Raw genomic sequence first — 26,224 nt, 5'->3', positions numbered from 1 at the left:
TTCTCCTTTTTCTCTTTATCTAAATAAATCACTTTCTACAAACACTTCTGAGTCTGGAATTTACTGAGCACAGCGCTGTGGTCTCCTCTCCCATTCTTGGGGAGTGACAGACCAAGAACCTAAAGAAACATCCTCTCAGGGAAGCTGAGGGCTCCCTAAGCCCCTGAACCCCAACATTACAGTCCCACCTTGGGATCTGGGAGGCTGAGTGAGGAGGATCGCTTGAGATCAGGAGGTTAAGCCTGCAGTGAGCAATGATCGCATAACTGTATTCCAGCCTAGGTGACAGGGCAAGACCCTATCATTCATTCATTCATAAATATTAGTTTGCGGGTATAATCTGCATTTCCACTACCTTTGAGATACAGAACATATCTATCACCACAGCAAGTTTCCTCATATGGCTTTCCCTGTGCATACCCTCCTCTCTGAACCAGGTCCAAGCATGATTTGGCTCCTACTACTCTACTGAAACTACTCAAGGCCACCAATCAGCTCCTGCTGCGAAATCCAGAGATCAATTCACTGCCCTCATCTGGCTTGGCCTATAAACAGGGCAAAACAGAAGTGATTATTTCCTCCACCTTGAAACACTTTCTTGGCTTCCAAGACACATCATTTCCCAGGTTTTCTTCCTACCTAACTGGCCACTTCTTGTTGGGTCTCCTTTGCTAGTTTCTTATCTCATTAACTTTTAAACGGTAAAGTGCCCCAAGGGCTCCATCCTCGGAACTCTTTTCTTCTCCATCTATACTCATTCCTTTTAATTTTCCCATCCAGGCTCATGGCTTTTATAACATCCCCAAATGGAACACTTGTCACTTTTACCACTATCAGTCTGATCCAACCTATCATTATCTCTTCCTTGGATTAATGTAGGGGCTTCCTAACCATCTCATTGCTTTCACTTTGCTACCATCAGAATCTTCTGAATCCTGCAACCAGAATTAGCATCATTAAAATGCAGCCAGAAATGTTTTTTGTTTTTTTTTTAATTTTTATTTTGTCACTCTACACTGATGCAGTAAGCCAGAAATGTCACAGCCAAGAGAAGTCTAGAAGGACATGTAACTAGGTATAATGTGGTATCCTGGATGGGACCCTAGAATAGAAAAGGACACTGGGAAAAACTAAGGAAATACTGAATAAAGTATGAACTTTAGTTAATACTAACGTATCAATACTGGTTCATTAATTCTAATAAATATGCCATAATGTTAGTAATAGGGGAAAGTGAATGTGGAGCATATGAGGACTCTTGGTATAACTTCTCTATCACTCTAAAATTGTTCTGAAACAAATTAAGTTGTTGGCCAGGTGCAGTGGCTCACATCTGTAATCCCAGCACTTTGGGAGGCCAAGGCGGGCGATCACCTGAGGTCAGGAGTTCGAGACCAGCCTGGCCAACATGATGAAACCCCATCTCTACTAAAAATACAAAAAATTAGCTGGGTGTGGTGGGCAAGCTCCTGTAATCCCAGCTACTCGGGAGGCTGAGGCAGGAGAATTGCTTGAACCCAGGGGGTGGAAGTTGCAGTAAACCGAGATTGCGCCATTGCACTCCAGCTTGGGCAACAAGAGCGAAACTCCATCTCAATCAATCAATCAAGTTGTATTTTTTTAAAGTTGGACTGTCACATCATTTGGCTTAAAATCCTTCAATGGCCCAAATATTCCATTCCTCAAATATCTGGTGCTCCCTGATGGTCTGTTCATGTTTAAAATGAGGCAGGCTGGGTGCCGTGGCTTATGCCTGTAATCCTAGCACTTTGAGAAGCCAGGGCAGGTAAATCACCTGAGGTCAGGAGTCTGAGACCAGCCTGGCCAATACGGTGAAACGCTGTGTCTACTAAAAACACAAAAATTAGCCGGGTGTGGTGGTGCATGCCTGTAGTTCCAGCTACTCAGGAGGCTGAGGCAAGAGACTCGTTGGAACCTGGGAGGTGGAGGTTGCAGACGACATGCATGAGCCAGCACGTCTAGCCTGAAATGACTATTGATTTAATCTAAGTGATGGTGTTGGTTTGCTATGTTTGTCAAAGGTGAGCTCTCTGGAATTTATTTTTTTTTTATCCTTTAATTATTAGGTTCACTGCCCATACAAGTATAGAAGAAGAAAATAGCTAAGTAAATAAATATTTAAACCAAAAATGTGGCCACAAGTCCTGTTAAAATTGATTCCAAGTTGCATTTTACGTAAATTGTTAGAAAAAAATTCGAATATTTAACATTTTGACTAGAGTTTTAACAATCCAATTCATGTTACTAAATATCTCCTACACTATGAGTGGAATGTGTTTTTTGTTTGTTTTAAATCCAATTGAAGTTGCATTCTAGCCTCTTTCCATTGTTTATCGGTGGCATGCTCATTCCCCATTACTTTTGAGTGTTTAGTTCTCTACATTCAGGGCATTATCCTAAAAGGGAGAAACATGTTAACACTGACAGAATTGTCATTAAGATTAATAGGCCGGGGTGGTGGCTCACACCTATAATCCCGGAGGCTGAGGTGGGAGGATCATCTGAAGTCAGGAGTTCGAGACTAGCCTAGCCGGGCGTGGTGGCTCACGCCTATAATCCAAGCACTTTGGAGGCCAAGGCGGGTGGATCACCTGAGGTTGGGAGTTCAAGACCAGCCTGACCAACATGGTGAAACCCCGTCTTTTAAAAAAAAAAAGAGACTAGCCTGAACAACATAGTGAAATTCTGCCTCTATTTTTAAAAAATGCAAAAATTAGCTGGGTGTGGTGGCACATGCCTGTAAACCCAGCTACTTGGGAGGCTGAGGCAGGAGAATCGCTTAAACCTGGGAGGTAGAGGTTGCAGTGAGTTGAAATTGTGCCACTGCACTTCAGTCTGGACGACAGAGTGAAACTCCATCTCAAAAAAGAAAAAAAAACAGACAATACCACTTTGATTAAATTGTCTTCAAACAGCTGACGGCTCATACATGTAATCTAGCACACTGGAAGGCCAAGGCAGGTGGACTGCTTGAAGCCAAGGGCTCAAGACCACCAGCCTGGCAACAAAAGTGAGACCCATCTTTACAAAAAGTACAAAAATTAGCCAGGCATGGTGGCACATGCCTATAATCCCAGCTACTTGGGAGGCTGAAGCAGGAGGATCACTTGAGTCCAGGAGTTCGAGGTTTCAGTGAGCTATGATCGTGCTACTGCACTCTAGTCTGAGTGACAGAGTGAGGCCCTGTCTAAAAAAAGATTTAAAAAAAAAAAAAAAAAAGGAATTTCAGATTGGTGTGAGCAGTACAGCACTGAACACAAAGCTTTCTATTGCCCAGCCCTTGCCTAACTCCCCAGTCTTCACCTGCCCGTCTCTGTCATCACCTGCCTTGAACTCCAAGATTCAACAACACAAAAGCTACCTGCAGTTTCCCAACTGCCAGAATGTTTTATGATTTTCACACTTGTGTATGTTGTTCTCTCTGCCTAAAATAGCAAACTCAAGACCTAATTTAAGGATCACTTTCTTTCCTCCACTGAGCCTTGTATATACTCTTTTCTCTACTAAATTGAACTACGTATGAGTAGTGGCCTCATCTATTAATCTTGGCATATACTCAAGGGCATTCAATAAGTGTTTGACTTGTCTTGGAAAGATAAATGTTGGAAAAAATGGTATTCTACAAAAGTATTCTAGTTCTTTCTGTCTTTAAAAAAAAGAGAGAGACAGACTGGGCATGGTGGCTCATGCCTGTAATCCCGGAGATTTGGGAGGCTGAGGTGGGAGGACTGCTTGAGGTCAAGGGTTAGAGACCAGCCTGGGCAACATAGTAAGATCTCATCTCTAATATGCTTAAACATTAAAATTAAGAAGAAAAGATAAATTACCTCCCAAATGTAAATGTGGAAATGTGATTATAAAGATTTTTTATGCTTAGTTTTCTTCTTATTCACAATAAGCAAACGCTTCAATAACTGAAATCTCAAAAATATGTTTTTAACAGATTGCAAGTTTAGTACCCCCCATTACTATCTTAGAAAGATAATTCTGGACAACAGGGACTAGTTTTCTATGTGTCTGGAACAATTCCTGGTAATTTTAAGCCCTTCACACATAAAAATCAAAGGACCAGATGGGATTTTAGAAGATTTTTCAATCCATATTCCTATCATAAAGCCTAGTAACTGAAGTCGCAAATGCAGGCAAGGTAATTATCTGATTTTAGAAGGCTTCCACAGAACTAAAGAACTCACAGAAATGTAATCCTGTACTGATTCAACTGAGGTCAAACTCAGCAGGCAAAACACTACCATTACCATGTGTGTCTGTATAGTAAGGAGTGACCTAAATAATACAAAAGCAAGGTCTGTGGGGCAAAAAAGACACAGGGACCTTGTGGCATGGGCCCAGCTGCTCCTGCTAACCTTGCTCTCTGCCACTTGACTTCTCTGGGCCTCAGGTAAATTCCATGTAAAATAAGAGTCCTATAATGCTATGTTCTTTTTTACTTTAAACTTTTTCCAAGTTTTTCTGAGACAGGGTCTTGCTCTTTCACGCAGGCTGGAGTGCAGTGGCATGAACACAGCTCATTGCAACCTTCAACTCCTACTTCAGCTTCTGGAGCAGTTAGGACTACAGGCGTATGCTGCCATGCCCAGCTAATTTTAATTTTTTTTTTTTTTTATTTGAGACGGAGTTTCGCTCATTACCCAGGCTGGAGTGCAATGGCGCTATCTCGGCTCACCGCAACCTCCGCCTCCTGGGTTCAGGCAATTCTCCTGCCTCAGCCTCCTGAGTAGCTGGGATTACAGGCACGCACCACCATGCCCAGTTAATTTTTTGTATTAGTAGAAACGGGGTTTCACTATGTTGACCAGGATGGTGTCGATCTCTTGACCTCGTGATCCACCCGCCTCGGCCTCCCAAAGCGCTGGGATTACAGGCGTGAGCCACCGCGCCCGGCCTTAATTTTAATTTTTTTTGTAGAGATGGGGGTCTCGCTCTATTGACCAGACTGGTCTCAAACTCCTGGCCTCAAGTGATCCTCCCACCTTAGCCTCTCAATGTGCTGGGATTTCAGGCATCAGCCACCATGCTCAACCTAAAGTCAAACTTTTAAAAGGTATAATATATTGTGTACTTATCACACATCCTTTCTGTGTGTATTAAAGACAACCCTTCCCAGAGGCAGTATTTTTATTTTACAGATGAACAAACCAGGGCTCAAAGAGGTCAGGTATTTTAACCACAAACACAACTAATAAAAAGCAAAACTGCAATTCAATTCAATTCAAATTCAGATGTGTCATTCTCAAAAACATTTTGCTAACCTGTCTTAAATGAGGACAAGGGACCAGTAAACTACAAAGTGGCAAAGATACAAACACACGAATTTCCTTCAGGCAGTCTAAGGACAGAAAAATAGGTCAAGATGGTCTCCTATGCTGTGGGAAGGATAGGGAAATCCTCAAAAAAACAGGTCCTAACACTTGACCTTAAAAATGTCATCATAAGTCCTATCATCTCCTTAACAACTAACTGCTTAATTTATCAGGAAACACTACTTCCCTCATATATCTAGGCTTATCATATTACAAAGGTACCGAGTTATCTACTTGCAGAATACCAAACATCTTGAACAGAGGTATTAAGGAAATACTCACACACAGAGTTTAAGGAGTCATCCTTAAAAATTATGGGGGGGGGAGGGGTTGACACATGCAGGCCAATAAACTCCCCACCAAACTAGGGGGAAAAATCTTGCCAATTTACTAAGTTTTAGTATCTCTGAAAACATTACGATTTCATGAGCAAAATATATTATGCTCATTACATATCTATTACTAACTGAGCAACTATATTAAAATGAGAGATGGGAGGATCGCTTGAGGCCAGGAGTTCGAGACCAGCCGGGCCAACGTAGTGAGACACTGTCTCTATTTAAAAAAAAAAAAAATTAAATTAAAACAATATTCATTACTTCTTACCCTTGGTATTTTTTCAGAATTTCTCCCTCATGTTTAATGCAATAGTAGGCTCTCCAACATAAGGGAAGTATATAAAATGAAGCATTGCTTATATTCCTGGTAACTGTCAGAACCACATATACTGTACCATAACAATCCTAAAAGTACCTGCTGGCATTCCTGAAGCACTTCAGATAGTAACACCATTCATCACCCTCAGGCCGGTTTTAGAGATGAGAAAAATAAAGAAGGGGCACTAGCCTCTCCACAACACAGACACTTAGGTCCTACAGTTCCTCAAAGGAGAGAGCCCTAAATGTCTTGGTCTTTTTACTATTCGTCATCACCCGCCTCATGCCTTTGTAGACATTTTTTCCTTAATTACCACTTCTCATGAAATTTGGATACCACAGATGAAATACATATATATTTATGTACTATACTGTATATCTGTGCTTTATGCATAAAGAGTTGGGTTTTGTTTCTTTACCCTCCAAGAACCAAATTTCAATCCTTTGTGGGAAAAAATCAAGATCTAGCTCATTCACTCCACCAAATCACTCAGAACACACAAGTCAGAAACCATTAACAATTTGAGAGCCAATAGATATTTTTTGATGTGTTGGTTTTGCCAATAAGCAATAGATACAAGAACTTAATTTTCACTTTATCCCTGTTCTTAGTATTTTTAATTGCTGGGTGTTAAGAAAAACAGAAACAAAAGTTCTGTCGGTTGTAAAGCTTATTCCACTGGCCTCATTAGGTACATGGGCTTTGTCTTACCTTAAAAATTCTAAAACTATACATGCTGCCACCCACCATATCATGCTTTTGTGTTCAAAATCTAGCCAGCTTGCTCTGCTCCTGTGTGGGTACCTAAGTACAATGGTGTGTGGGCCAATCTTAAAAAGGGCAGAACGGCCCCCCACCTCCAGCCAAGCTCATCCAATTACTAATATGACAAATACTGACAGCCAAATAAAGTACTACAGTTAAATGATAAAGACTTTCCCATTTTGGGGGTGGAGGAAGGAAGAGGGGTAAGTCTAGGGAATGGAAAGGAAAAAAATTACAACTGTTTGAGGCAGGTAATAAAAGGAGACAGAAGTGAGAATAAGCACTCTAGGTGCCCAGCAGAAAGTATAAAACGCTTTTAAAAACCCAGCAGACAGTTTGTTCTGGACGCCATATTTCATAATCTATTCCTATCACAAAGTATGTGTATCTGTTTAATTTGGGGAAAAGGGAAGGCTACTTTCCATCCCATTGATCTCCTGGTTTCTAACTTTAAAAGCCAAGAATCCCCTTCTCAAAGACACGGCAGCATCTCACCTAAATTATCTTCTTTGGTCAATGTATGCCCCATACCCACCCATAAATAAGGAACTGCCAGGTCACCTCTAAAAGCAGTTACAGAGGACAGACCACTTCGACTTGTACTCGTTCTAATTTCATTTTCTGCTTCTAAACTTTCTCCATGGAGTATCTTTTCCATTTTGGAAAGCTATGCGGATTGTAGAGAGGACAGTGATAGACATATTATCTGACTATTATTTCAGGAACCCAAGAGTACAACAAATGCAAGGAATGTTATACCCTATTTGCAAAATGCTTTACTAAGTCTCACGCTTACTAAATCACAACTCTCAATTTTTACTGAGCTTAAGAGCAAATGAGCTAAAGAGCACAAAGATGCAGCTAATGTGTGTGCATCAAAAAGTAAGATATGCCTGGTCAAGTTTGACAATGACCTCTTGGCTTCAGAGGCAGTAAGACTGCTTCCACAGTGTGGCTCCTCTTGAAAAGTTTGCCATTCCTCAAGGTTTGCTTTTTGATATTGTTCTAACTCTACAGTTTCACTTTAGAAAAGAGCCCACCTCTGCACAAACTTCATTACTGCCTATATTCTACTTGGATATGCCCAACTCTCTGTAGCCCAAACCAACATATTCAACAGCCCAATACATCTCTTTCCCTGTCTCACAAGAACCACCAACTTAACCATAGCCAAATGGAACTCAGTATATTCCAAAAAATATTCTATCTCCCATATTACCTTGCCCAATTAATAGCACCCACAGCCACCAAGTTGCCTTGTACATTGCCTCTACTAGTGAACTCGAACCAACTGGGCTTAAATCACCAGTCCCAGGGCTGAAATTGCCAGCTCATGTCCTTCACAGTAGCGGCTGTGGTTTTATTACATACCTATACAGACACATTCAACATGTATGAGGAATGAGTTAGTCTCTCTTTTAATAAACAGCAGCTTACATTTATTAAGATTTATTATGTACCAGAATTCATGACAAATTAGGCCATTTCATCCTCACAACTCTGTAAGGTGTATAGGTATTATACCATTTTACAGATGAAGAATATAAGGTCCACCCAGAAAGAACAGATACCTTGCCCAAGGAGACAGAGCTTACAAATGGAAGAGGTAGGATTGGAACCCAGGTCTGACCAATTCCAGAGTCCATGTTTGTAACCACGATGTAAATTTCCCTCCCTGTGTTGTTTTATACCATCTTTAATGGAACCCCAAAGATCACTGTCCATACTATTTCTGACCAGTATTTCCTATCTATAATCAGTTGTCTAATAGCTTTCTATTAGAGTTGTCTATTTTCTGCAGCTGTAGGGGATGAAGTTACTTCAGATTTAAGACTGTTATGGACAATGAACTCAGAATAACAGAATTACTCTAAACTGCTTCAAAGACAAGTATCTACTACCAATCGAACCTTTCCACTCATCCAAACATAAAAATACAGCCAAGCAGAAAAAGGCAGTCTTCTGAAGTCCACTTAGGAAAAAAATCTACTAACTACTTATTTACTTAGGTCAATCCTCAAAGGGAAAAAAGTCTCTCATTTTTCAGAAGGCAGAGCAGTCAGAAAACATCAAAATTGTTTTTATTTGGTAGTTTTGAGCCTAAAACCCAAACTTCTCATGGCAGGCCATGAAGAGTAAAATCAAATGAATCTTGTACTGGCCCCATCTTTATTTTTAGGACATTCTCTGGCACTTCCAGTATCAAATGATTGCTATAATGAGAATATGTGAGCTCCGCAAGCTGGCAGGTGTCCGACAGCAACCCCACTGCAGCTCCATCTGCTTCCCACCCAGATGCTTATGTTGACAGTAAGAAAAGTCCATCGGGGGCAGAAACAAATGGCTCATCTTATGCTAGATCTCCTATGATTAACTTTTTCAAAACAAAACAAAAAACAAAACCCCCGAAACCTCTAAATTAGAACCATTTAAATCTTCCTGGACAGAACAACCTTATATCCAAGAAATTCTAAATCCTACTTTAATCAATTCTATTTTGCTATAAATAATGGTATAGAAAAGTAGGCTATTCTCGCCGGGCGCAGTGGCTCACGCCTGTAATCCAAGCACTTTGGAGGCCAAGGTGGGCGGATCACCTGAGGTCGGGAGTTCAAGACCAACCTGACGAACATGGTGAAACCCCGTCTTTAAAAAATAAAATAAAATAAAAAAAAGAAAAGTAAGCTATTCTCTTACTCAGAAAAAATCAATTTTGCATTTTTAATAGAAGTGAAACACAGAAGACTCGAGAGGCACAGAGCAGACAGGTTATTCCAGTAAGAAGATGACTTAAAAGGTCCACCCTATACAACTGTAGTAGTAATGGACTGCTTGGTTTAACTTGAAAAGGAACATTTGGTACAATCTGTATCAAAGCGAAAAAGTTCAAATTAAAGTACAACGAAGAAAAAATAAGTACAATGAAACTATGGGGAACAGAAAGAAAATGATGAGTGAAAGGGGAAAAAATTATTATCTTACAATAAAAGATAAAACAGAAGTAATGAGAAACAATTAATAACCAGTGGGTGCCCAGGGGTTGCTCAGGAGCACCAAAAAGACGAACAGAATGGCTAGAGGAATGGATTTCGCACTCAGCATGCCCAACCCAACCAATCAGCTACCCATGTCTCCCTTCTATTGAAACTGCCCATTTCTATCAGTACAAATATCATTTTTCACACTATTTCTCCTCTTTCCTGTCTCACAGTTATACCTAATCACACACCAAGTCTCATTCTTCCTTTAAAACACATGTAAATATAACAAGGACGTTTACCTAAGCATTATTTTATTAGTGGGAGGTGGAAAGAAAACATCCTAAAATGTGCAGTAGAGAAGTTAAATAAATTACAGTGCATTCATATAATGAAATACCCTGCAGCCATTACAAATGCTACTTCAAGGCAGAACTTGAAAAAAATCATGGTGATGGTAAGCTTGAGCCCTGATCAAATCTTATCTGATCTCTATACTACCTTTCAACTTTTTGATTATGTGAGCCAATACACACATAACTTGACTATGTAGGCCAGTAGGAGTAGCACATTCTGTTACCTGCAAATAACCATTGCTTAGCACAACGGGAAAATGTTTATTTTTCAAAAAGGCAAGTTATATACAGTATGATCCCTAATTTTAAAATGCCCAGGACAGGCAAGGTGGCTCACATCTGTAATCCCAGCACTTTGGGAGGTCAGCACAGGCGATCGCTTGAACCCCAGGAGTTTGAGATCGGCTTCCAAAAATACAAAAAAAAAAAAAGGCCACGTGCAGTGGCTCACACCTGCAATCCCAGCACTTTGTGAGGCTCAGGTGGATGGATCACTTGAGCCCAGGAGTTCAAAACCAGCCTGGGCTACATGGCAAAAATCCCATCTCTATTTAAAAAAAAACAGGCTGGGCGCAGTGGCTCACGCCTGTAATCCAAGCACTTTGGAGGCCAAGGCGGGCAGATCACCTGAGGTTGGGAGTTCAAGATCAGCCTGACCAACATGGTGAAACCCCATCTTAAAAAATAAGAAAACAAAAACAAAACAAAACAAAAACAAAAATTAGCGCATACCTGTCATCCCAGCTACTCAAGAGACTGAGGTGGGAGGATGATCTCTGAGCCCAAGAGACAGAGGCTATAGTAAGCCAAGATCGCATCACTGCACTTCAGCCTGGGTATCAGTGAGACCCTGTCTGAAAAAACCAGAAAGTAATTCAACAAATATTTTTTCCCTGAAATAAGCCAATGAAAAAAAAAATACTTCTTAAATCAATAATAACAAGATACCAATAAACTTAAAATTTCCAGGTAAAATTTCTTGTGATATACACTAATAAAAACTCAAAAAAGAAGAAAAAAAAAACATATGCAAGGCTTCAGTCCATGAGGGTCTTACAATTTAGATGTGAAAATTCTCACTTAAATCTATCATTTATAGGGCCACAGTATTCTTATGAGGCACAAATAAAATTAAGGTTTACTTGTAACCAATTTAGAAAGTCTATGGTAATGGGATCTAGTGTTTGTCACAAAGGTCATAATCAGACCCACTGCTCTTTTTTTCCCTCTCCATGACAGGGTCTTACCGTCACCCAGGCTATAGTGCCCTAGCTTGATTATAGCTCACTGCAGCCTTGACCTCTCGGGCCCAAGGGATCCTCCCACCTCAGTCTTTGGAGTAGTTGGGACTAGAGGTGTGCACCAACACACCCAGCTAATTTTTAAAAAAAACTTTTTGTAGAGACAGAGTTTTGCTGTGTTGTTCACACTGGTTTTGAATTCCTGGGCTCAAGTGATCCTCCCATCTCAGCCTCCCAAAGTGGTGAGATCACAGACATGAGCCACTAAGCTGGGCCATTACCCTCTTTTTAAGGGAGATCATGAGTAGGAACTGCCTAGAGCAATAAAGTCTCAGAAGTGACTCATGTTTCTCAGTGGTAAGGCTGCTTCTTGCTGAGGAATATGCATAAAGAAGTTACCTTGAAAGAAATGAGTTCAGCGCTTTATTGTTTACTTGATATAGTAGTGGGCAAAGATTCTAAACTATCCACAGTATTTTTAGTCAAACTTTTTCCTGTGGTTTTAGCATTCAGCCTCTTACTTTCCCCAATTAGATAATTTGTAACTTACTCATTTCTGTTAATGGCATCAGTATTGCCTTGGCCTCAAAGCCCTGGAATCCTCTGGCTAAACAGAGTGTCACATCTAACATTAAATCCTGTTATTTCTTCTCTTGAAACACCTCCTAGATTTTTTTGTTTTGTTCTTTTGTTTTTTTGAGATGGAGTCTCGCTCTGTAACCCAGGCTGGCGTGCAGTGGGGTCATGTCAGCTCACTGCAACCCCCACCTCCCAAGTTCAAGCGATTCTCCTGCCTCAGCCTCACGGGTTCAAGCGATTCTCGTGCCTCAGCCTCCGGAGCAGCTGAGATTACAGGCATCCACCACCACGCCTGGCTATTTCTTGTAGAGATGGAGTTTTGCCATGTTGGTCAGGCTGGTCTCAAACCCCTGACCTAAAGTGATCTGCTCACCTTGGCCTCCCAAAGTGCTAGGATTAAAGATATGAGACACTGTGCTCAGCTTTTTTAATATTTTTTTTAAGGATAGGGTCTCGCTCTGTCACTCAGGCTGGAGTGCAGTGGTGAGATCATAGCCCACTGCAGTCGCAACCGCCTGGGCTCAAGTGATCCTCCCAAATCCTCCCACCGCAGACTCCTGAGTACAGGAGGACTGTGGGACTATAGGCACATGCCACTATGCCCAGCTCATTTTTTTATTTTTATTTTTTAGAAACAGGGTCTCACAATGTTGCCCAGGCTGGTCTTGAATTTGGCTCAAATGATTCGCCAGCCTCGGTCTCCCAAAGTGCTGGGATTATAGGTATGGGCCATTGCACCCAGATAATACGACTCTTTTCCATTTCCACTAACATACTATGACTTCTTGTATACTTGCTGTTTTAAGTGCTTCCATATTTCAGTTAGTATAATCCTCACAACATCTAATGAGGCAAGGACCATTATTATCCCCATTTTTTCAATGAGGAAATTTTGACACAAAGAAGTTTTTAAGAAAAAACTTGCCCAACATGATCATGGCAAATGGCACAGCCAAAGTTTGAACTCAGATAATTTGGCTCCAGTCTGGGTCCTCTGTATCTGGCTTCTCCCCTAATTTAATCCATACTGCTCAAAGTCATCTTTCTAAAATACAGCCTTGTATTTTAGAACATCTTAGAAATTTATTAATTAATGATTGTCCTCATTTTACACCAACTTACCACTAGATATTCCTAACCTAGGAATTCACAATGGGATATATCAAAAGTAACGTATTTAAATGATTTTAGGCTGGAACAGGAGTAGCTGCACAATGTTCCAGCAAAACTGAAGGTTTCTTTACACCACAGTCCATGCACCAAAGATATGAACATTTAAGAAGGCAAAATATAAGAAAAATATAAAATTTATAAGATTTATTCCTTTGCTGCTCTGAGCTCATCTGTTAAGTCAGAATGTGAGACTGAGAAAAGGACTTAAGATAGATGGGTATGAGGTGCACTGGTCAAAAACTGTTTCTGGGCTGGGTGAAGTGGCTCACGCCTGAAATCCCAGCACTTTGGGAGGCTGAGGTGGGCTGATCACTTGAGGCCAGGAGTTCAAGACCAGCCTGGGTAACATGGTAAAACCCCATCTCCACCAAAAAATAAAAATAAAAAAATTAGCCGGGCATAGTGGTGCATGTTTGAAGCCCACAGCTACTGGGGAGGCTAAGGCAGGAGGAGAAACACTTGAACCCGGGAAGCAGACGCTGCAGTGAGTCGAGATCGTGCCACTACACTCTAGCCTGGGCAACAAAGACTGTCTCAAAAAAAACAAAACAAAACAAAATAAAAACTGTTTTTGACTCTGGCTGATGGTATTTAAGAACTTACTGACTTTGATGCAAATGTACCTACCACTACTAGAAAAACAACTCAAAGCATATATTCTCCTTTGCTTGAAAGATGGCATTACTTACTCAAACATGGACCATCATAGTACTAATGAAGAGACAGGGATACTCAATGAATGAATGCTTAAAAGTGATGCTCAGACTTGAGGCAATGGCTAAAGCCAGGTCCCATGAGAAATGCAAATTCATTATTTTGTGAATATCATATGGTTAGCATATTAACAGAGGTCACTGATGCAACGTTCAAGCTCCAAGTTTGCCATCAGTATTCATATACCCCAAGAGCTGGCTACTATGGGCAAATTTAAAAAGAGATATTGGTGCCTTGTTGACTGAAACCCACTATTCAAGGCCTGGAAGAACTGAAATGTCAGTTGATGAAAAAATTTTCAGAAGTGTGTCAAATCTGTCTGCATGAATTTCAATATGAAGACTTTCCAAACTCTAAGAGAGAATTTGTACCACTTGTTCCTTCTGACTTCAATATCTTGTTCAGTTTGGACACCTTCCAGGCTGGCTATAGCTATGTTTGGCACCACAAAGCATGCCAGCCAGCCCTAGCTGTGTTGCTAATAAGAGGTCAGAATGCATCCCTGGAAATACAGAGACAGAATTAAGACTTCAAACAGCTGTTTGTTAAGCCAAGCGCTCTGGCAAAGCTTGGAAAAACGAAAACCTTCCCTTCAATCCACCTCACTTTTTTAGCAGCAAAGTAAACTCAAGAGAGTCATCTGATACGAAAGGACTCGTCTTCCCTGGAGGACTTTGGTCCTCTGCAAAGCTGTTCTTTGGTACTTTCTCTAGGGTTATGGGTTGTGCAAATGATGTCAATTAGAACAAATCATCACACTTCCTTCAAACTCTCCCCGTGAGTTTGATTCATTTTTTTTTTTTTTTTTTTTTTTTTTGAGACAGAGTCTCACTTCGTTGATCAGGTTGGAGTGCAATGGTGTGATCTTGGCTCACTGTAACCTCTGCCTCCTGGGTTCAAGTGATTCTCCTGCCTCAGCTTCCCAAGTAGCTGGGATTATAGGTGGCCGCCACCATGCCCAGCTGAATTTTGAATTTTTAGTAGAGACAGGGTTTCACCACGTTGGTCAGGCTGGTCTTGAGCTCCTGACCTCGTGATTCGCCCACCTTGGCCTCCCATAGTGCTGCGATTACAAGCGTGAGCCACCACACCCAGCGATTCTTGTTTTTTATACACCTAAAGAATAAAGAACAAATTCAGGTGGGAAAGCCAGTGTGTTCACCACCTCCTTTCATAGTTGATCTTTCTCACTCATGCTTCGACAATCTACTGAAATATAATGCTGCCATGCTGTTGAAAGAAACGAATATCCAAAAACAAAAACTGGTGGAAACTTGGAATGTTTATTGGGTAGTGACTTTAAGAAATAAAAGTGGGCCGGGCGCGGTGGCTCACGCCTGTAATCCCAGCACTTTGGGAGGCCGAGGCGGGTGGATCACGAGGTCAAGAGATCGAGACCATCCTGGTCAACATGGTGAAACCCCGTCTCTACTAAAAATACAAAAAAATTAGCTGGGCATGGTGGCGTGTGCCTGTAATCCCAGCTACTCAGGAGGCTGAGGCAGGAGAATTGCCTGAACCCAGAAGGCGGAGGTTGCGGTGAGCCGAGATCGCGCCATTGCACTCCAGCCTGGGTAACAAGAGCGAAACTCCGTCTCAAAAAAAAAAAAAGAAAAAGAAATAAAAGTGAAACCAAATATGGTGGCTCATGCCTGTAATCCCAGTACTTTGGGAGGCCAAGGTGGCAGAATCTCGCTTGAGTCCAGGAGTCCGAGACCAGTCTGGGCAACATGGCGAGACCTCATCACTACAAAAATAAATAAATAAAAATTTAAATTAACACTGATTAAATATTAGTTAGATTATAAACACAGTAAAGTCTAATTATACTTTACAAAAACTCAAAAAAAAAAAAATACATTAAGAAACCTAACCAAGGTGCTGGCAAGAAAAATAAAGAAATAAAAAACTACACAGAAAATTCAAGAGTTCCTATTTCTGGTCTGTCACCTAAATAAAGGCAAAAGACCTGAGGCAACATAAGAAACTAAAGGTGAACTCTGGCAGGACAACACTGAGTGACACAAAGAGAATATCAACTATCGACTTAGTTCACACTGAGTAGGATGAACATGGTGTGAATTTCCTCCCTTCCTGCCTCCAACACATTAAACTACTATGTTGCTAGGCACTGTGCAAGATGCTGATATAGGAACCTACTGCACACTGGAGAAACAAAAACACACTGTGGCCAGAGGTACACAATGGTGCTCAGGGGCAGCAGAGGGGAACCTGAGGGAAGAGAAGAACACCTAGAAAACCTGCCGGAGACTAGGTCTGTTCTAAAGCAATGAGAGGTGGCCAAGGCACGTAATTGCTAAAGGTTACACCAGACAAAAAGGAACAACATGACTGAAGACCAGAAATATGAGATAGCCCAGAGGTTAGGGAAAACAAGCAACTAACTGAAAATTGACAAAATTTTGTTTAAATATAGAAACTAAGATCACCCAACCAATTATTTCTGACATTACTAGCAAAAAATGTTGACCAATAAAACACTGTAGAGTTTTCTGGATGAGAATAGCAAATTATACAAAATTCTGGTCAAAGTTAACACAAAGAACTAAAATGACTATCTACAATAAGAGTAAGACTTCGCCGAAGATTATTTGCATAAAACAGAGTTCTGAAAAGAAAACACAATAATTATGGTTTTGCTGAATTCAAAGAAATGCTGCCTCTGCTCTCTGGATGTGTCTCAGATGCTGCTGTCTGCACATTTAGCTCAAGACCACATTACACATCCAATGACACAAGGCACCCAAATTAGAAGAGAAAGCACTAGACTTACAGGACACCCCGGAGCAGTGAGCCTATGAGAAGAACTCTTTTATTTCCATGAGTGAAGATGCAGAACTAGCTGCAACAGGTTTCCAGTATCTATATGCCTCTGCACAGGCTGGAGGTGGAAAAGGTGAAGAAGGGGTTTGAGAAACAAGTGTTCACAAGGAAAGGGAACAGTGCAGACAGGGAAGGCGCTCATGAGAAAGGGAACACCTCACCCCAATTCTACTTCTAGTCCATAGCAGCACTTTACTTTCCCATCCCAACCCAATTTTGCCCAAGGGCCTCACCTCCAATGACAACAATCACCAAGAGTTTATAATGAGAAGGGAAGACATGATTCCTAACATTTCAAAGTGGAACACAAATACTTCAAGCATGAAAACAGTCCAGAAACCCTGGTGATGTTCTACAGCCGGGCTGTCCAATGACACTTTCTGCATATGTCCTGTATCTGCACTATCCAATACAGTAGAGCCACTAGCCACTCACAGCCACTAAGAATTTGAAATATGGCTAAACTGATGAATTTTTAACCTAATATAAATGTAAACAGCCATCTAAGCTAGGGGCTACAGTACTCAACAGTGCAGCTTAGAGTACTATGTAACTATCAGGCACATGGAAGACAAATACTTTGTGGTCTAACCTTAAAACACTATTAATATGCATTTCATGAGAAATAAACCTTCCACAGAAACATCAATTTACAAGCTTTTAGAAAATAATTTGTCACTACATAGGAACTATCAAAAGCTAAAAGAACAGATATTTGGCTAGGCACAGTAACTCATGCCTGTAGTCCCAGCACTTTGGGAGGCCGAGGTGGGCAGATCACTTGAGGTCAGGAGTTTATGAGACCAGCCTGGCTAATATGGTACAACCAAATCCCTGTCTCTACTAAAATAACAAAAATTAGCCAGGCATGGTGGTGGGCACCTGTAATCCCAGCTACTCTCGGGAGGCTGAGGCAGGATAATCGCTTGAACCCAGGAGGCAGAGATTACAGTGAACCAAGATTATGCCACTGCACTCTAGCCTGGGGGACAAAGAGACAGACAGACAGACAGACTGACAGAAGGTCAGTCAGTCTACTTCCACAGAGTATTTCCTTAAGCAAGAGTTTGCTGGAGGCATGAAGTCTGGAGGTGCTTATCTACAGACTTTTACAGAATGTAAAATGAGTGTCATACATATTCTGAAGCTCTTGCACATGCCATGCCGTTATCAATATGGCTCACATCTACTTTTATCACTCTGCCAAACACATTGAAAGGCAATTTAACTTCCAAGTTTAAGTGTTCCAGGACAAGTCCAACATCTCTTCAGAGTTGACAGTAAGCTTGGCTAATGTTAGAAACCAAAGTCCTCAGTAAGTCAGCCATATCTGCATGGACAAAGCAGTCCTGAGTGCTGCTCAATTATCTGAGAAAACTTTTCAACACTCATGTCTTACTAAGTCTGTTTCATTCAGAACATTCCATATACAGCTTTAGCAAAGCTCTTAAAACAGTGTATTTATTAAATTTCACTTTTTTTTTTTTTGACATAGAGTCTCACTCTGTCGCCCAGGCTGGAGTGCAACGGTGCGATCTTGGCTCACTGCAACCTCCACCTCCTGGGTTCAGGTGATTCTTCTGCCTCAGCCTCCTGAGTAGCTGGGACTACAGGCACGTGTGGCTAATTTTTTTGTGTTTTTAGTAGAGACAGGGTCTCACCATGTTGGCCAGGCTGGTCTCAAACTCCTGACGTCGTGATCCACCCGACTCGGCCTCCCAAAGTGCTGGGATTACAGGGGTGAGCCACTGCGCTCGGCCAAATTTCACATCTTTAATTCTGCTCTTAGTATCAACCTTAGCACTAAATACAGTACCCTTTGCTTAGGAGATACTCAATAATTTGTTGCTATAATTCATCAAGGTACTGGACAAGCAGTCTTAAGAATTCATCAAAGCCGAGTGTGGTGGTTCATGCTTGTAATTCCAGCACTTTGGGAGGCCGTGGTGGGCACATCACCTGAGGTCAGAAGTTTGAGACCAGCCTGACCAACATGGTGAAACCTCATCTCTACTAAAAATACAAAAATTAGCCAGGCATAGTGGTGGACGCCTGTAATTACAGTTACTCAGGAGGCTGAGGCAGGAGAATCGCTTGAACCTGGGAGGTGGAGGTTGCAGTGAGCTGGGATCACGCCACTGAATTCCACCTGGGCGACAGAGAAGACTATGTCTTAAAAAAAAAAAATTTCATCAAAATGTTACATTTGGCTGGACACAGTAGCTGACACCTGTAATCCCAGCATTTTGGAAGGCCAAGGTGGGTGGATCTCATTTGAGCTCAGGAGTTTGAGATCAGCCTGGTAACATGGCAAATACCTATAGCTACAAAAGAAAAAAAATAGCTGGGTGTGGTGGTACATGCCTGTAGTCCCAGCTACTCAAGAGGCTGATGGGGGAAGATCGCTGGAGCCAGGAGACTGAGGCTGCAGTGAGTCATGATGACGCCACTGCATTCCCAACCTGGGCGACAGAGCGAGACTCTGTCTCAAGAAGAAAAAAGCCAGGTGTAGTGGCTCATGCCTGTAATCCCAGCACTTTGGGAGGCTGAGGCAGGTGGATCACAAGGTCAGGAGTTCAAGACTAGTCTAGTCAATATGATGAAATCCCATTTCTACTAAAAATACAAAAATTAGTCAGGTATGGTGGCAGCACCTATAGTCCCTGCTACTCGAGAGACTGAGGCAGGAGAATCATTTTAACCCAGGAGGCGGAGGCTGCAGTGAGCCAAGATAGCGCCATTGCACTCCAGCTGAGGTGAGATAGAGAGAGACTACATCAAAAAAAAAAAAAAAAAGAAAAGCTACTACTATCATGACATTCTCATATAACTCTATATGGCATACACTCTGCAGGGTATTCAGATTCATGCACTTAAATAATTATATTTCTTTTGCTTTTTTTTGATACGGGGGGGGTCTCATTCAGTTGCTCAGGTTATACTCCAGCCTAGGGCGATGGAACGAGACCCTATTTCTATTAGAAACAAAAAGTGGCCAGCCGCAGTGGTTCCTGCCTGTAATCCCAGCACTTTCGGAGGTCAAGGCGGGAGGACTATTTGAGATCCTGAGTTCGATCACAGCTCACTGCAGCCTCAAACTCCTGAGCTCAAGTCATCCTGCCTCAGCCTCCTGAGTAGCTGGGGCTGCAGATGTGTGCCACCACAACTGGCTAATTTAAACATTTTGTACAGATGAGGCTCACTTTGCTGCCCAGCTGGTCTCAAACTCCTGGCTTTAAGGAATATTCCTGCCTCAGCCTCCCAAAGTGCTGAGAACGCAGGTGTGAGCCAGTTAGCCTAACCTACATAATTCTATCACTATACTTCTTGTGCCAATCATCACATCACATCATTATGTCTGATCTTTCATGTTCTCAATTGGATACAAGTCCACAAAAGCTCACTTATTCTTTCCTATAATTGCTGATTATGTATTATGATTAAATTCATGGTAATTAAACCCATTTTAACACAACCTTAAAAAAAAAAAAAATTAACCAACAGATCTAACAACATCTATAGAAGACACTACCCAACAACAGCAGAATAAAAATCTGTCTCAAGCACAGAGGAGAACATTCTCCAGGACAAACCAGATGGTAGGCCATAAAACAAGCCCCAATAAATCTGATAGAATTAAAGTCATACAAAGTATGTTCTACAACCACAACGAAAACAGAAATCAACCAAGTGCAAGGACTCACGCCTATAATCTCAGCACTTTGGGAGGCCGAGGCAAGCAGATTGCCTGAGCTCAGGAGTTTGCAACCAGCCTGGGCAACACGGTGAAACCCCATCTCTACTAAAATACAAAAAATTAGACGTGATGGTGTGTACCGTATGTAGTCCCAGCTACTCGGGAGACTGAGGCAGGATAACTGCTTGAACCCGGGAGGCGGAGGTTTGATCCATGCCAAGTAAGCCAAGATCGCACCACTGCACTCCAGCCTGGGGGGCAAAGCAAGACTCCGTCTCAAGAAAAAAAAAAAATTACCTGGGCCTGGTGGCATGCATCTGTAATCCCAGCTACTCAGGAGGCTAAGGCAAGAGAATCTTTTGAACACAGGAGATGGAGGCTGCAGTGAGCTGAGACTGCACTGCTGCATTTTAGCCTGGGCAACAGAGCAAGACTCCGTCTCAAAAAAAAAAAAAAAAGACTAGCTGAAGCATCAACTTCTACTGATTGCCTTGCACATAGACATTTGTAGCCTATATAACATAATCTGTTCTCCAGGTGGATAGTGTCAGAATTTAAATAATTTTTTTAAAAAAGTAATCTGTAACCAACGATACCATCCAATGCAAAAAAGACAACTCTGGCATGAGGAGTCCCCTCCCTTCTTTTAAACTTTCCCATAAAAACCTTTCACAGGCCAGGCTAGGTGGATCACACCTGTAATCTGTAATCCCATCACTCTAGGAGGCAAAGGTGGGAGGATTGCTTGAGCCCAGAAATTTGAGACAAGCCTGGGCAACATAGTGAGACTCCATCCCTACCAAAAAAAAAAAAAAAAAAAAAAAAAAACCCACATAGTTGGGCATGGTGGCAGACACCTAGTTCCTGATATAAGGAGATGAGGGTGGGAGGATCAACTGAACCTGGAATGTTGAGGCTGCACTGAGCCATAATTGTACCACTGCACTCCAGCCTGGGTAACAGAGCTAGACCCTGTCTCAAAAAGATAAAGAAAGCCCTTCACAGCTGGGCCCAGTGACTCACATCTATAATCCCAGCTACTTGGGAGGCTGAGGTGGGAGGATCACTTGAGACTAGCCTGGGCAACATAGTAAAACTCCCCTTTCTACAAAAAAAATTAAAAGTTACTTTTTAAAATATAATATAGGGTATGGTGGCGTGCATCTGTAGTCCCAGCTACTCAAGAGACTGAGGTGAGATTATCACTTGAGCCCAGGAGTTCAAGGCTGCAGTGAGCTATGGTTAGCTGTACTCCAATCGGGGCAACAAAATGAGACCCCATTTCTATTAGAAACAAGTGGCCAGGTACAGTGGTTCATGCCTGTAATCCCAGCACTTTGGGAGGCCGAGGCAGGTGGATCACGAGGTCAAGAGATCAAGACCATCCTGGTCAATATGGTGAAACCCCGTCTCTACTAAAAATACAAAAAAATTAGCTGGGCACGGTGGCGCGTGCCTGTAATCCCAGCTACTCAGGAGGCTGAGGCAGGAGAATTGCCTGAACCCAGGAGGTGGAGGTTGTGGTGAGCTGAGATCGCGCCATTGCACTCCAGCCTGGGTAACAAGAGCGAAACTCCGTCTCAAAAAAAAAAAAAAAAAAAAATTTTAAAAAGGCCAGGTGTGGTGGCTCACACCTGTAATCCCAACACTATGGGAGGCCGAGGCAGGTGGGTCACTTGAGGACAGGAGTTCGAGACCAGCCTGGCCAACATGGTGAAACCCTGTCTTTACTAAAAATACAAAAATTAGCTGGGTGTGGTGGCAGGCACCTGTAATCCCTGCTACTTCGGAGGGTGAGGCAGGAGAATCACCTGAATCTGGAGGGCAGAGGTTGCCGTGAGCAGAGCTCTCGCCACTGCATTCCAGCCTGGGCAACAGTGTGAGACTCCGTCTCAAAGAACAAACCCAAAAGCAAGTTATACAAGATTAATTTTTCATTAGGTTACCTGAGGATATGCAGGTGAGAGGCACGTCCTTTTTGCCAGGCCTTTAATATCTTAGCAGGGAAGGAATGAAGTGAGGGAAATACATATAGAAATTTCACACATGAACGTACAACACTAACAAATTCATAGATAAATATGAAAATTACTACTAAAAACTTTAAAGGTAACAACTGTTCAGGCAGATAACAGGGCTCTAAGCAGATACAGTGTGACTTTCCAAGTTTATGAACAACTCAAGTATTAGTTCTTCTCCATCAGTAACCTAAATACAGAAGGAGACCAACTAATTAATTAAGGGAAGGCTTGCAGGGTCTAACAGTTCTCACTTCTAGCATTAAATGAGGCCATTAGTTACAAATTCACTGGGATATATGATGTAGACAGACTACTTTAGCAAAAAGTTTTGGAAAATTAACACAAATCTCAGATTCACGATCTGTTCTGACTTAGCTTTAATATTTTGAGAAAAGTCTTAATCACTATATTTTCTCTAAGAGCCTGACACAGAAATCCTCTGAGCTACCGCCATTTTCTAAAGAGGCACACTTTAACAGAAACCCCATTCTTCTCTCTAAAGATGAAGTACCTGCTTACTTTCATTATAAAATTTTGAATATGAATGCATTATGTTTCACTGTATCCAGGAACTGTAATAGAAGTAACTATGGCTATATGCATTAAATTTTTTTTCTGAAAGGTAATAGAAAACCTGAATAGTGATTTTCTTTGGGAAGAAGGTTTGGCATATAATTTTTCTAATAATGAGTGAGACATTTATTTATTTGCTTATTTAATTTCAAAATTGTCATCTGGGCATCACGAGGGAATATGACCTAGCTTCATTTACACTTTTTCTATTAAATGATTCTAATAAAAATTTTAAAAGAATTAAATTAAAAAGACACTTGATTTCAGCTTTACGCAGTGGCAGTATCATAGTTCATGAGGTTTATCTAAGGTGTGATTATTGCTAACTGAAAACTTGTCCCAATACCCCACCATGACGACTTGAAAGATAGTTGGCATTGGTAATTTTTGACAGTCTCTACGGAGACTGAATTTTAAAAAAAGACACTTGATTTCTTTAAAAAAAAAAAAAAAGACAGGGTCACACTATCACACAGGCTGGAGTGCAGCGGGGCAAGCAGCTCACTGTAGCCTCCACCTCCTGGGCTCAAGCAACCTTCCCACCTTAGCCTCCCAAGCAGCTAGGACTACAGGCATGCACCACCAAACTGGGCTAATTCTTTTTTAAATCTTTAGTAGAGACAAGGTCTTGATATGTTGCCCAGACTAGTCTTGAACTCCTTGGCTCATGTGGTCCTCCCACTTTAGCCTCCCAAAGTGACAGAATTACAGGTTACCTCCCCTGGTCACTTGATTTCTTAATGCATGACAAATAGCTAAAACACATTATTAATTTCAGATCATTGTCTTTTAATTATACTTTTTCAATGGCAAACATTCTACAAAAATTGATATATAATAAATGCAGGACAGTCAAGGAAGGAGAAACAGATACATGAACCTCTGGAAAACTGTAATTTGTCTGCTTCAGTAATTCTAATACAATGTGGAAACTGACCTAAGTCAAAAAGCAAGTACACAAGAAAGCATATAACATTACTTTCATATCCCATGTGGGGAAAAGATAATTGAGATATAACTAAAAATCTAGATAACAAGACCAGTTTTAGGTCTAATCTGTTTATCCATAGAGAAAATAGCTGAACATGTTATGTTTTTAGTTTATCATCTTAGATTATCAAAACGTCTATGTAATAGCCTTGTACAATGTGGAAGATGATGTACTGCTTACGCCAAGAAGAGTTTTAATATGAAAGGAGTTTGCTCCATGAAGCTGTGCAGAGTGATTTTTTTTCCCTTACAAGAAAGCAAAACAGGCCCTAAAATATTTGTTGACTTGCAAACTGACATCTAGAAAACTACTGTAGTGATTTTTTCACTGCCTTTTCTGATTACAAAACTAATATAAGCTTGCAGTAAGAAATTTCCATTACAGAAATGCACACTAGAGAAAGTTAAAGTTCTCTATTATCGCCTCATCTAGAGAATCAACTGTTACCCAACATCACACTCTTCTTTTTTCTTTATATTTCAGTACATGTGAGGATGTTTCATTAAGTTCCAATATTTTTTCTCAAAAGCTCTCAGCAGAGCCTCCTGGCTTTAAAGCTAAACACTTGCAGCATAAACTAAACAAAGACTGGTTTGTCTGTCTTCCCATCTTGTTCCAAGCATGAGTTAGGATGGATGGTCTCCCTCTAGAAGATATTGATTTAGTTTAAACAAGACAAATTAAATTATAAGTATATGCCAGACTTCTCTACTATCGTAATTACTTATTAATTTAACCTGACAAAGCTATAAAAAAACCAAATTAACCACCTAAAAGAACAGCACAAAACAAAATGTGCTTCTGAAAAACTGTCAAGCATCTTACATGCTGAGATAAAGATGTTTAATCATCTCACAAATCTGGTTAACACAGTCCTATAAAACACTGTCAAACTTCCAAATAATGTCCTATTGTTAAAAGAGACCAGAGAATGATGCAAACCTTAGCTGTGCTAACATTATGTATTCTGGCTAGGACGGGCCATTGTCATTTAAAGTTATCTTAAGTAGGTAAGCATTTGTTGAGCCATTCACACAATAGGACAATACATGTATCAAAACTCACTTGAAATTTTTAACTAAATTATTAACAGAAACAAGTGAAATATACAGCAATAGGCAAATAATTAAGTCAATTACAGAACATTAACTTGATATGTTATACAACCACCGAAAATAATAAACTAATATGGAAAATGGTAAAATATTTTAAATCCCCTGCAATTTGAGGATTATAAAAACGTATACATAACGATAAAGCTTAAAAGAGACCTGAAATAGTAAAAATACTGGAATGGAGAGACTTAAGCAGAATTTTTAGTTTCCTATCTATTAATGTATACTAAGGTAATTTTAAAAGTTAACGTGAAATGGAAATATTGCTAATAAAAGAATCTAAATATATTCTTTTTCCCCAGCACTCCTTTTCAGCCATACATAGTTATCTATGAAAATAAAGATATGCTGGGTGCGGTAGCATACACCTGTAATCCCAGCACTTTGGGAGGCTGAGGCAGGTGGATCACGAGTTTGGGAGTTTGAGACCAGCCTGGCTAACATAGTGAAACCTATCCCCACTAAAAATACAAAAAATTAGCTGGGCATGGTGGCGGGCACTTGTAATCCCAGCTATCTCAAGAGGCTGAGGCAGGAGAATCGCTGGAACCCGGGAGGCAGAGGTTGCAATGAGCCGAGATCACGCCTTTGCACCCCAGCCCAGGTGACAGTACGAGACTCCGTCTCAAAAAAAATAAAAATAAAAATAAAAAAGATATATGAAATAATGACACAAAATGAGACACAAAATAATCATCATTTTCCAAAACACATACTCTTTTCTTGTTATCAGTGAATCCTACAGTTTCAAGGTCCAAAATACATTTTTTCTCACTTTATAACTAAACTGATACTTTAGCATTTTTCAGAAGAAAAATGTTACCAAGGGCTTTTGCCATTTTGTTAAACCTAGATTTTAAAAGTCCTGAGTTCCTGTAATCCCAGCACTTTGGGAGGCCAAGGTGGGGGGATCACGAGGTCAAGAGATCGAGACCACCCTGGCCAACATGGTGAAACCCAGTCACTACTAAAAATACAAAAAATTGGCTGGGAGTGGTGGTACATCCCTGGAGTCCCAGCTACTTGGGAGGTAGAGCCAAGAGAATCACTTGAACCTGGGAGGCAGGGGTTGTGATGAGCCAAGATCGTGCCACTGTATTGCAGTCTGGTCAGAGTGAGACTCTGTCCCAAAAAAGCAAAAATTCCTGGGTAATGTATGGAGACTCTGTCTCAAAAAA

The 26,224-nt window shown here is 41.1% G+C and overlaps 1 protein-coding gene and 1 non-coding gene across 2 annotated transcripts in view; one reads left to right on the top strand and one right to left on the bottom strand.

The window, feature by feature from the left end:
* GRB2 (growth factor receptor bound protein 2) overlaps positions 1–26,224 on the bottom strand; it is an 85,769-nt gene that overhangs the window by 35,002 nt on the left and 24,543 nt on the right. The window lies entirely within an intron of this gene.
* LOC135271760 (U4 spliceosomal RNA) lies at positions 23,206–23,346 on the top strand. Its single transcript, XR_010339890.1, has one exon. It is a non-coding gene; the product is annotated as a U4 spliceosomal RNA (small nuclear RNA).

The sequence above is a fragment of the Aotus nancymaae genome, unplaced genomic scaffold, assembly GCF_030222135.1.
Source record: "Aotus nancymaae isolate 86718 unplaced genomic scaffold, 86718_ANA_hifiasm-v0.15.2.pri h1tg000089l, whole genome shotgun sequence".
In the NCBI taxonomy this organism is placed as follows: Eukaryota; Metazoa; Chordata; class Mammalia; order Primates; family Aotidae; genus Aotus; species Aotus nancymaae.
The sequence above is the reverse complement of the archived record's forward strand: the minus strand, read 5'-3'. Positions and strand labels throughout refer to the sequence as shown.